The sequence below is a fragment of the Heloderma suspectum genome, chromosome 4, assembly GCF_057233095.1.
Source record: "Heloderma suspectum isolate Gila_16-S chromosome 4, 16-S_ref, whole genome shotgun sequence".
Lineage (NCBI taxonomy): Eukaryota > Metazoa > Chordata > Lepidosauria > Squamata > Helodermatidae > Heloderma > Heloderma suspectum.
This window is the reverse complement of record NC_139461.1, coordinates 112,022,903-112,034,761: the sequence shown is the minus strand read 5'-3', so window position 1 is coordinate 112,034,761 and position 11,859 is coordinate 112,022,903. Positions and strand designations below refer to the sequence as shown.

The 11,859-nt window shown below is 43.9% G+C and overlaps 1 long non-coding RNA gene across 1 annotated transcript; it reads left to right on the top strand.

Annotated features, from left to right (window-relative positions):
• The first annotated feature begins 1,454 nt into the window (after positions 1–1,454).
• Positions 1,455–11,538, top strand: LOC146347296 (uncharacterized). The gene is made up of 3 exons (XR_014790241.1): positions 1,455–1,716; positions 4,370–4,537; positions 11,154–11,538. It is a non-coding gene; the product is annotated as an uncharacterized LOC146347296 (long non-coding RNA).
• The last annotated feature ends 321 nt before the right edge of the window (positions 11,539–11,859 follow it).

The window sequence follows — 11,859 nt, the reverse complement described above, 5'->3', positions numbered from 1 at the left end:
GGTCTCCTCCGCCCCCACCGCAGGGGTGGGGGGTGGGGAGGGGGCAGGAAATGGGGGGGAATGGGAGGAGGGAAATCTCAGCCCCCGGTGCCCTGCCGGGTCTGCCAGCGCCCCTCCAGCTGACTGTCTATCTGGAGGCAGGTCTGGATGAGGTCCTCCAAAGTAGGTGGGCTAGGCGTGCACGCCAACTTGTCCAAGATCTCGTCATTCAAACTGTCCAAAAACTGAGCCACCAGCACGGCATCATTCCACTGTAAATCCTGTATCAGCAAGCGAAAAGTTGTCGCGTAGCTGGAAACTGAGTCCTTGCCCTGCCAGAGGTGGCGAATCTCCCGAGAAGCCATCCGCGTGCGCAGGGAGTCACCGAAAAATCTGGCCATCACTGTCATGAAACCTTGATAGTCCCCGAGCAGGGGGTCATTAGCGAGAAGAAGTCCCGAAGCCCATTTAGCTGCCACGCCTGAAAGTAGGTTAATGATAAAGCCCACACGAACCTGTTCCATCAGGAAATCCTCAGGTCGTAGACGCATGTACAGCTCCGATTGGGCACGGAAAATCTGAAAAAGTCCTTTCTCCCCAGAAAACTTCTCTGGCAAAGCCACTGGGCACTTGCGGCAGGGGAGAATTGGAGGTGGTGGGGGTTGAACTGCAGCTTGCAGATTCTGTACAGCAGTCATCAGTTGAGCCACTTGATCACGGAGGATCTGGTTCTCTTGCGCAAGAGCGTGCACTGCCGGGTCCCTGGCACCCTCCATTCGGCAGGAGGAGAAGAGAGAGAGAGAGAGAGAGAGGAACGGGGATCAAGCTGTCAGGAGCGCCTTGGCGGCCTCTCTCAGTAGATTCCAATAGCCAAACTCAAGACACAGACGAAAGGAATTCTTTTCAAAGCTTTAATCCTTTTACAACTTAATGACTCTTTCAGATGCTAATCACCAGCGACTAAAGCAAAGAACAGCAGAGTGGCCTAAGCTTCAAGTAGGCAGTTGATCCCCATTTGAAAGAGAGTCACTTGAAGACCCAGAACTTATGGGCTAGGGAGAGATCCTTCTCTTTCCCTTGGGTCCATGGGAGGGAGCCGTTGCTTGCGCGCCAAACAGGCGCTACGCCTCCTTTCCGTGCCCTCCATCGCCCGTCGCTCTTTGTGTCTGCATCGAGCATCTAAGAAGCCCCCCTCCCACACTTGCTCACTGCCAGGGTCACTATCTATCTCAGGAATGCCGGCAGGAGGAATCTCTGCCAGCTGCTGTGCCTGTGAGGGATGAGCTGGCTCCTCTCCCACGGATTGCTCATCCTCCTCAGATTCAGAACTGCTCTGGGGTTCTATCATCTCAGTTTTCACCCTGACACTCTACATTGAGTGCAGTGCTAAAAGACAGTCGTTCTACATTAATGTGGTTTCAGGGATGAGCCTGTGCAGCAACCAGATAAAGGGGAACTTTCCATGCTCTTGCTTTGGGCACTAAACCAGAAGTGCAAGAAGCTGGTGAAATTGGTCCCTTCAAAATGCAGGGACGCCCATTTGCACCTGGACAGGGTCATACCTGCCAGGCACATAACATTGTCCAGGCTGGTTCCATGCTTGCTGTCACCTACAGTGTGACCAAAGGGCCAGAGTAGAATGTACTTATCAGTCGTGAAGGAAGAAAGGCTGTGGATTTATGCTTCAAAGCCAGAAGGGCTTTCCCAGTGACTCCAAGGAACTCCATGCTGCTGGTGGTAAGTCTGCCTAAGGCTTTAAGAAACACAAGTGCTTCTTCCCTTGTTCCTCATTTATCCTGCAGTTGTATCTCTGGCTTCAGGACTGGGGCCACCATGTCCTCAGAAAAGGAGGGTTCAGCTGTCTCCCCTTCCTTGGGCTGTTCTTCTGCTGCAAACAGACACTAGGTTCTTTCCTGCATCTAGTTGCCACCTCAGGCAAGCTTCCCTTTTTGTTCCTACCAGCTACAACCCCCTCTTAGCTCCTGGCCTACACGAATGTGGCAAGATCCTTGGTCCATCTAGCTCTGTACTATTGACACCAGGAGTGAGCAACTTGTGGCCTTCCAGATGCTTTGGCCTGCAACTCCCATCATCCCTCACCACTGGCTGTGCTGGTGGGAGTTCTGCCTGGCAGCAGCTCTCCAAGGTTTCAGACAGGAGGTGTTCCCAGCCCTCCTTGGAGATGCTAGTGACTGCACCAGGGAATGTCTACCTGCAAAGCAGGTGCTCTGCCAAATGAGCTACAGCCCCGATTTCCCTTTCTTATCACAGGGGAGCCCAAGATTGTGGCTGAGAGCCAGGCGCCAGCTCAGCACTGGTACTGCTGCTCACACCTGTGCATGGAGATCCCTGGGATGGATGTGTGCCATCCATCTTATCCCTTTTTTTAAAAAATGGTAGTCTTGATGCACACTAAATGGGCCCACACTTCAAAATCAACCTCTTCCCCTGCTTTGTAGCAACAAATTTGGCACCAGTGAAGGTAGCCCAAATTCAAGGTGAGAACAGGCGGCGGCTGCAGGCAATTCTGAGTGCACTGAAACAAATATCCTCTTCTGGGCTGTTACTCATTGTCTGAAATAAAAACACAAAAGCAATAATCAAACAATTCACAACAACGGGAAATTACTGGAAGACTTTACAGACCTTTTCCAGGAATACCTTTCGCTCGAGTACCGATAAAGAATCTTGACTTTAGCTGGACTAATTTCCTCCAGTAAAACTAAAGCAGTAACACTGGCCTATGTTTTACTCTGGCCATGTCTTCTGCATAGTTCTTGATGCTTTGAGGTACTCAAGTCCAGAAAGGAGTGATTTTTGAGGGCAACCATTTCCCCCCTACACACACACAAAAGTAACTGTTTAATTTGTCTCATGGTCCATCATAGATAGCACATTCTATTGTGACCATTTTTATACCTAATAAAGAAGAAGAATTGAAATATTTTGGGCATTTGTGTGTGTATGTGCTATAATTTCTTTCCCTATCCCAGTTCTCTTCTCTCTTGGGTGATTGGTATTCCAAGCGTCATTTCCCATTGACTTTTTATTATTTCTGCTTCTCTCCCCCCACCCCCGGCACACATTACTTCATGATGTACAAACAGATGCCAAACCAGATATTTTTTTTTTTTTAAAAAAACATCAACAACAACAACACGTAAGTGCATGGAAAAAGCATTGCATGCTTTGTGGTGTATTTTTCTATGTGAACCGTTTAGTGATTTGTTATATTAAGCAGTATATAAGTACTATTAATAATTACATAAATAAAGTATTTAGGGCACAATCCTATACATGTTTACACAGAAAAAGGTCCTACAACTCTCGGCATTCCCCAGCCAGCAGTGCTGGCTGCAGAATGCTGGGAGTTGTAGGACTTTTTTCTGTATAAACATGCATAGGATTGCACCATTGGTGGCTCAGATTAATGGGACCACCAGCTGTTCTGTATAATTCAAGCTTCCAGCTGAGGCTTAAGCAATGCTAAATACCCTTTTTTCCATTTATTTGGCAGACTAGCCTGGCTCTCTTTATTTGTCTGGCTGATAAGAGGTCACTTCAATCTACAGGGGACAGGGGTAGGAAGACCTAAGAATAAATTCTCATTAAGATGCCAGCTGCTGACAGCTACAAGGAGAGTTTCCAACTTTTTATTACACAAAAATGAATTGCTAAGCCAGACTGGGATGGAATCTAGAAGATCAGGTGCAGAGACATAGAGAATCTAACACAGGTGTGGGGAACCTCTGGCTTTCCAGATGTTGTTGGACTTCAACTCCCATCAGCCCCGGCCAGGATAGCCAATGGTCACAAATGATGTGAGCCCTGATCTCGCAATTCAGGGCAGATCCTGGCAGGTCCCAGCACAGGGTCAAGAGCAACCATTTCTTTGTTGGAGGTCTGGAGCTGCTTCTTCAGCTCATGGTGAAAAAGCTGCTGCCTTTCCAAAGACTAGCTGTTTTTCTTCCTGATATCTGAAAGCTTGGTGGCTTACAAACACATCCTGGAGTGATTGATTTGGTTCTTTAAATTATGGCTAAATCACATTTGCCAATGCTTAAAAATCTTCTGCAGATTTCCTACATTTTGTATGGATTTCCCTGACTACAAGTTGTTAGTATTTATTTATTTATTTATTTATTGCCCTGCCTTTCCCTCAAACCGCTCAAGGCACCATACATGGTTCTCTCCCCCACCCCTTTTATCTTCACAACAACCCTATGAGATAGGCTAGGTTGGGGTAGAATGACTGGCCCGAGGTCATATCCAATGGTGGTTGTCTGTCCTTAGGGGTTTTTTTAAACTACAGTTTAAATGCCCCACCTAAAGACCCACTTTTTCCATGAAAGTGATGACTCTCATTTTTCACTCTTTGCATTTGTTCTAGGGTCTGTTCCAAGAAATAGTTGAACAATGAGACCTCTGGTTGTTATTTCCTGTGAATAGAAGCAGCTCATCTGGTATGCTTTACAGACATCTTTATTTGACCAGAACTGCTGCTCAAATAGCAAGAATTGCTGAGTCACCATTCTGAATTCTTTAAGCAGAGAATCAGGTGGGATATGTTTGGAAACAGCTCATACATCATGTTTGGTTGGGAGGCTGCCAGCCAGTTTAATCCCTCTTTCCCCTATTTTTCTACAAAAAAGGATACTGCTTTCCCACTGGGCTCTCTTATTTTGAAATACTGTACAACAATAAAAACAAACAGAAACATTCATCCAGACTAATTTCAAAAGGGTTTATAGACACTGAGAGCATATCTACAAAAGCGCTGTAGGCTACAGTCCGATATAAACTTACCTGGGAGTAAGTCCCAATCAACGCAATGGGATTTATTTATTCATTCTTTATTTATTACATTTCTATACTGCCCAATAGCCAAAGCTCTCTGGGTGGTTCACAACAAGCTGTCTGGCTGCTCAAAATTTACTTCTGAGCAGAAATGCATAGGATTTTGCTGTTAAATTGGTTAAATAGTCACTCCTAGGTTTCGAGGGGTGAGGGATTGCTAACAGACTGCACCAGCTACCATTAAATCTGCATTTAGTACCTGTGTTACTATATTTTAGTTATTGAGCAGGAGTATCACAGTAAATAATAGTTAAATTCTTACCTTTTCGGCAGGACCTAGTAAATAAGAGACACAACGCAGGAAAGACAACACTTTTTGCTGTATCAAAACATAGGTATTTGCTGGGAGGAGGGCAGCAAAGACTGTTGTCCATGAAGGTTTGTCTTAATAAATGTGTTCATCCTTAAGGTGCCACAAGACCCTCCTTTTTTTGCCACAACAGGCTGACATGACTACAACTCATTTCTTGGTCTTTGCTGTGGAATGGGACACTAGATTAGAGAGATAATGCTATAGAAACACTGACATGGCATTTGGTTTGTTTTAAGAACATAAGAGCCATGCTGGATCAGACCAAGGGTCCATCTGGTCCAGCATTCTGTTCACACGGTGGCCAACCAGCTGTCAACCAGAAACCCACAAGCAAGGCATGAGCGCAACAGCACCCTCCCACCCATGTTCCCAGCAACTGCTGTACATAGGCTCACTGCCTCTGGTACTGGAGGTAGCACATGCCATCAGGACTAGTAGCCTGTGCTTTCCTTGTCCTCCAAGAATTTGTCCAACCCCCTTTTAAAGCCATCCAAATTGGTGGCCATCACTACATCCTGTGGTAGCAAATTGCATCGTTTAACTATGTGTTGTATGAAGAAATACTTCCTTTTACCTGTCCTGATTCTGCCACCAATCAGCTTCATAGGATGACCCTGGGTTCTAGTATTTTGAGAGAGGGAAAAAAATGTCTCCCTCTCCACATTCTCCACACCATGCATAATTTTGTAGACCCCTATCATGTCTCCCCTTACCCTCCTTTTTGCCAAGCTAAATAATCCCAGCTGTTGTAACCTTCTCTCATAGGGGAGATGCTCCAGCCCCTTGATCATTTTAGTTGCCCTTTCTTGCACTTTTTACAGCTCTAAAATATCTTTTTTTAGGTGTGGTGACCAGAACTGTACACAGTATTCCAAGTGTGGTTGCACCATAGATTTGTATAAGGGCAGTATGATATTGGCAGTTTTATTTTCAATTCCTTTTCCAATTATGCCTAACACAGAGTTTGCCTTTTTTACAGCGGCTGCACACTGGGTTGACTGAAGTTTTCATCTCCAGTCGTGCAGTTACAGAGACGCTTAACTTGGGTTGTGCTTAAATTACCTCTCAAGCCCTGTGTTCACCACATCCCCATCTACTCGTGTATTGCAGGGGTGCGTAAACTCAGCTCTGCAGGCCAAATCCAGCCTGGCTGGGTTCCCAGTCTGGCTGTTCAAGGTTCCCCAGATGGCCACACACCCTTCCCCTGGTCCCACCCCCTTTGCCCCAACCTCCAGTTGTTTGATGGTTTCCCGGCTTTTGTACAGTTTCTCCCCATTCTGTAGGGTTGAAATGGCAGTAAGAGCTTTAAGCTAAAAGCTTTTTTAAGCTAAGAGCTTTAAGCTAAAAGCTTTTTTAAGCTAAAAGCTTACTGGCAGTAAGAGCTTTAAGCTAAAATATGCTGGTATTTTTCGTATTTTGGTTCCGCCCCTTTGCCTCTGGCCCTACCCTGTTTTGCCTTCAGCTCTGCCCACCACTGGAAAGCAGCCCCTGAGAGCTTCTTTGAAACTGAATTCAGCTCTCAGGCTGAAAGAAGTTTATTTATTTATTCATTATTACATTTATATCCTGTTTTTTTTCCCTCTTGCAAGGAACCCAAGGTGGCTTACATGGTTGTCCTCCTCTCCATTTTATCCTCACAACAACCCTGTGAGGTAGGCTAAGAGTCAGTGACTGGCCCAGAGTCACCCAGTGAGCTTCATGGCTGAGTGAGGACTAGAACCCGGGTTTCACGAGTCCGAGTCCAACATTCCAACCACTACACCACAGTGGCTCTCCATTACTGATGTATAGTGTATAGTAATACATACATGTACCCCCAGGGTGCTTACAGACAGAGGGCTTCTATCACTTAACAATCAAGCAGGTAATCTGTCTTTTCTTCCTAAATGGATTTTTTTCTGGTCAGAAAAAAAGATGGAAGAAATAGTAGGAAAATGTGACGACTTCAAATAGAAGACAACGATATATGGACCCCCCATAAATGTCTATAAATGTGGCAGTCTGTTTGCACAAGAAAAGCCTCCTCTGGAAGCACCCCTACAGTACACCTGGGAAAGAATGGATTTTCTAAAAGGGGGAATTAGCAGTGAACCCAAAAAGAAAGAATACTCTCAGCATACTGAAAGTATTCTCTCTTTTTGGGTTCACCTTGGATGCTCACCCACCTTTGCACCTTCATTTCTTTCTGGTCAGAATTAGCAATGAGTCAACAAGCCAAAGTTTAAAGTAATGAAATATATGTGATTTGTTCCAAATAACTATTTGAATAATTATATAAATGGCAATCAGACAAAACTGGCACTGATTTGGTTAACTCTAAAGAGCAGATAGGTAGTGAGGGGAAGGACAGAGTAAAATAGAGCGGCATACAAGAGATATATGAAGGAAGGAACCTGATGCCAAATAATGACAGAGGAATGCAGTAAGCACTGGATAGACCGGGGGGGGGGGGGCTAACTTAGTGGAGTGTGGAAATGCTGTCGATGTAATTTATCTTGATTTCAGCAAAACATTTTACAAAGTTCCTCATGATATATTGGTTAGCAAACTGGTTAAATACACAGTACGTAACAGTACTAGCAGGTGGATTTAGAGCTGGTTGGAAAATTGCGCCCAAAGAGTGCTGAGCAATGGTTCATCATCGAACTGGAGAGTGGTTTCAGGTGAAGTTCTGTCCTGGGCCTTCAATGTTGTTATCAGTGACTTAGATGGAGTGGATGGAACCCTTATCAAATTTTAGGAAGACACAAAACTGGGAGGGATAATTAACACCTCAGAAGACAAGATAAAAAATTCAAAGTAACATTGATAGAATGAAAAATTGGGGCAAACTAATAAATATGAAGTTCTGTATTTAGAAAAAAGAAAAATCAAATGTGCAGATATTCAGTGGGATATATCTAGTTTGGCAGAAGTACATGTGACAAGGATCATGGGACTGTAGTTAATCACAAAATGAAAACAAGTCATCTACAAAAATGGCTAATGCAATTTTATGCTGCATTAACAGACCCATAGTTTCCGAGTCTTGGGAAGTAATCATTCCACTTTAATCTGCACTAGTCAGATCCTATCTGAATTGCTATGTCCAGCTCTGGGTGCCTTATTTTAAAATGAATATATACAAATAGGAATGGGTGCAAAGGCAGGCAATAAAGATAGTCAGCAGTATGGAAACTGAGTCCTATGAGGAAAGGTTGAAGGAAATGGGAATCTTTAGCCTGGAGAAGAGAAGACTGCAGGGAGACATGATAGCACTCTTCAAATCCCTGAAGTGCTGTCAGATGGAAGAGGGCAAATGATTGTTCTTTGTTACTCTAGAAAGGAAAACTAGATCTAATGGGCTTAAATTACAGGAGGGTACATTTCAGTTGACCATTAGGAGAAACTTGGGATGATCAGTTTGACAATGGAACCAATTACCCAAAGGGATGGTGGGCACTCCGTTGTTGGTGGTCTTCAAGTAGAGGATAAAGAGCCATCAGTTGGAGATGCTCCAGCTCTTGATTTCCTGCATTGAGCTGGGTGTAGGACTAGATGACCTCTAAGGCTCCCCTCCAGCATTACAATTCTAACTATAATTTAGTTTCTTCAGTCCTATAAAGGAGATAAGATAATACAAATTTAACATAACATTAACTTCTAGAAATGCTTTGAAATTAGTTTACCTTGTAGTCCAATCCCATTCTGCCTAGCTATCAGAAAATGAGGGGTTAAACAGGACTGGAGGGTTTCTATAAGGGAGAGATTTACTAGATTTATATGTCATAAAGTGAAATTGAATACCACTCAGTGCATCATCTCAGGGCTGAGCCTAACAAAGGCATTCTGTCTCCACAACTGGAATTCACACACAGGTCTCCTGCGTTCTGAAAGAAAGCCAGATAAATCCTATTTTAAACACTTACACACAGTAAAAGTAGATCTACATTGCTGCTTTATAGCGGTATTGAAGTGCACTGATAACTCTTGGGGATGTCACACATTCTATATACCACTATCGTAGTGTTATTTCCTGCTTTTTATTCCACATTATCCAAAATCCTGCAGCAAATGTCATTGTGTGTCTATTTATACTATGAGGTATAAATGCACAGGAGGGATATAGCATGACCATGATGGGATCATAGTGATGAGACACGAGGTATAGATCTGGCCAGAGATACTGCAGACACACACACATACACGCACTGCACTGGAGGAGAAGAAAAGGAAATATATGTATAGCTGGCTGGGTGAGTGCACAGCAAACTAAAACTACTGAATTGGAAAGGATGTCTCATGCCACCTCAGTTGTTCATTCTCACATCAGGCTGACTGTAAATAAGATGAAGGTGGCGTGGCTGATTTTTTGCCTTCTAAAAGTCAACTTAGATAAGCGAGACAAGGAAGTCGCACATTTTAAACATTGTGTTGCTGTCCCATTAATGCTGGGAGTCAAAGAAAGGGAGCTCCCTTTATTGTAGTTTATCCAATTCAGTCTGACTAGAAACACAATTTTTTAAAGGCTGAGGTCTAGACAAATTGCTTTTATAGAGTGAAATTAATTCACCATACAGTACTGGCTGAAAGGGAATAAGGGAAATGCCCTCCTTTTAACTCCAAGCATTAGTGTGTGAGTGACAGAGTTTAAAACATGTGGTTCTTGTTCATTCCAGTCCACAATGACACATCTGTTGTGCAGTCCAAATTAGACATGAAGGGAGTCAAAGGGGGGCCATTCATGCAGCATTTGTCCAGGAAAGGAAATGTCACATGCATCCCAAGTCTCCGATCAGTGAGGAAAGAGATCCCTGGAGGGTTATTGGCATTTTGTAATATTTGCATTTATTTACAGATATACAGGTTGGACATCAATGGAAGTCTAGCGTTATCAGCCCCTTAAACTTCACGGCTCCCACATGAGGACTTCTGTGGGAACACCTCACATCCCCAAAATGCTTCCACCAACTCAAATTGTCTGACTCTGATCTCAGTCTGCCACTCCACTCTCTTTTCACACACAGACTCCTTGCTATATCATGCCCAGCTAGAGATGTCAAAGGAATCCATTTGCCGGGTAGAGCTTGGTGGGTTTTTGCTAGCTTGGCTCCCTGGACTCCATCTTGTTTATCAATGAGCTGGCCCGATTCATCACATGTCGAGTCAGACCAGCTTGCGTTTGTGGTGTGTGTGTTTTAATTTGCACAAATTGCAGCTGTAAATATTTATGGAAATCACAATGTGTGCAAAATCACAGCTGCACAAATCGCAATTTCCATAAATATTTCCAGCTGCAATTTTGCGCAAATTGTGACTGGCAATTTATTTATTTTTAACTGGCAAAGTTCCTGAGTTCCGGGAACTGACCCACTGCTTGGCTCAAAAATGCAAGCTGAGCCGGGTCCATCACAGGGATCTGTTGGGCCCCAAAAGAGCTGGATTTCCCCACAACAGACAACCCTATGCCCAGCTGAAAGGGGGTGATGGGAGTGGCATCCTCCATTTCAGATATTTCCTTATCTGTTCTTAAGGCCAACTTTAAAAGGGTGGACCATTCCTATGGAGTATGCCTCACATCAGGACTATTAGGATATTTGGCAGTACTCCCTCTGCTATCCATGAGCAGCTTGGGGGCTCCCTCTGTTTCCTGTGCAGTTCTGGTATCATTCCAACATATTCCTATGATCATTTGGAAGTACAGGGCAGTTGTAAGGAGAGGTTGCCAGGGAGGAGGTGGGCATCTGTAAGCATGGAAACAATCCTAGGCATGTTTTTTTTTTGGTGAGGGGGAACCACCCCACATGTCTAGGCTATTTGAAACTGGTGCTTATAGAACATTATGTAAGACTACAGTCACCTTCTGTTTGTTGCATTCCAATTTCTTTGTGTATTTGGAGATGATCCCTAGAAACTGCTATGTTGGGGGTCATAGGAGTTGTCCCCTAAAACCACTCTGTTAGTAAGTATTTTGATTCTAATTTCTGATTTCTATGAAAAATAAATCTCTTTTTATCTTTTGCAGGTATTTTGATTTGAAGATGATCCCTAAGTCTTCAAATGATTTCCTATGGCCATTCAGGATGAACCAATGCATTTCACTGGCCATTTGGTGAACCTGGGGAGCCACGGCCAGTCAGTATAGACAAAACTGAGCTAGGCGGACCAATCGCTGCTTGGCATGAGGCAGCATCATATGTGCTTGGCCTTCTTCTTGCTCTTACATAGTGTAGCTTTTAAGAGTAGCTGCCAAGGAGGAAGGCGGAAGAAAAATGAAACAGAGAAATAAATACCTGACCAGTACTTTGATGAGAAGAAGTTAGACTGATCCTTGGGGACAGAAATACATTTCTGTTTTTCCACTCTGAAAGAGAAATGATATTCATTTAAATAAAACCACTTAAGTAAGGAGATGGCCTTTTCTCTAGTCTTTTGTTTAGTTGTTAATAGCAGAGGGAACCTGCAAATTCCAGTGGGATACCAAACCTGAGGCGCAATTCGGAAATACAAAGCTTCATGACTCTTATTGACTACTATGGGGGGTGGGGGCATGGGATGGTTATAACCTTTTTGTCTTTGTCAGATGGGCGGCTAATAAATCTAATAAATAAATAAATATTTTCAAGCATAGTAGCCACTTAGGAGGGGATTACGCCTGCAAAAAATAGGTGCTGTCCTTTCATGCTATGCGCCTTCATATTTTAATCTCATTGTCATATGGGAGGTGGACA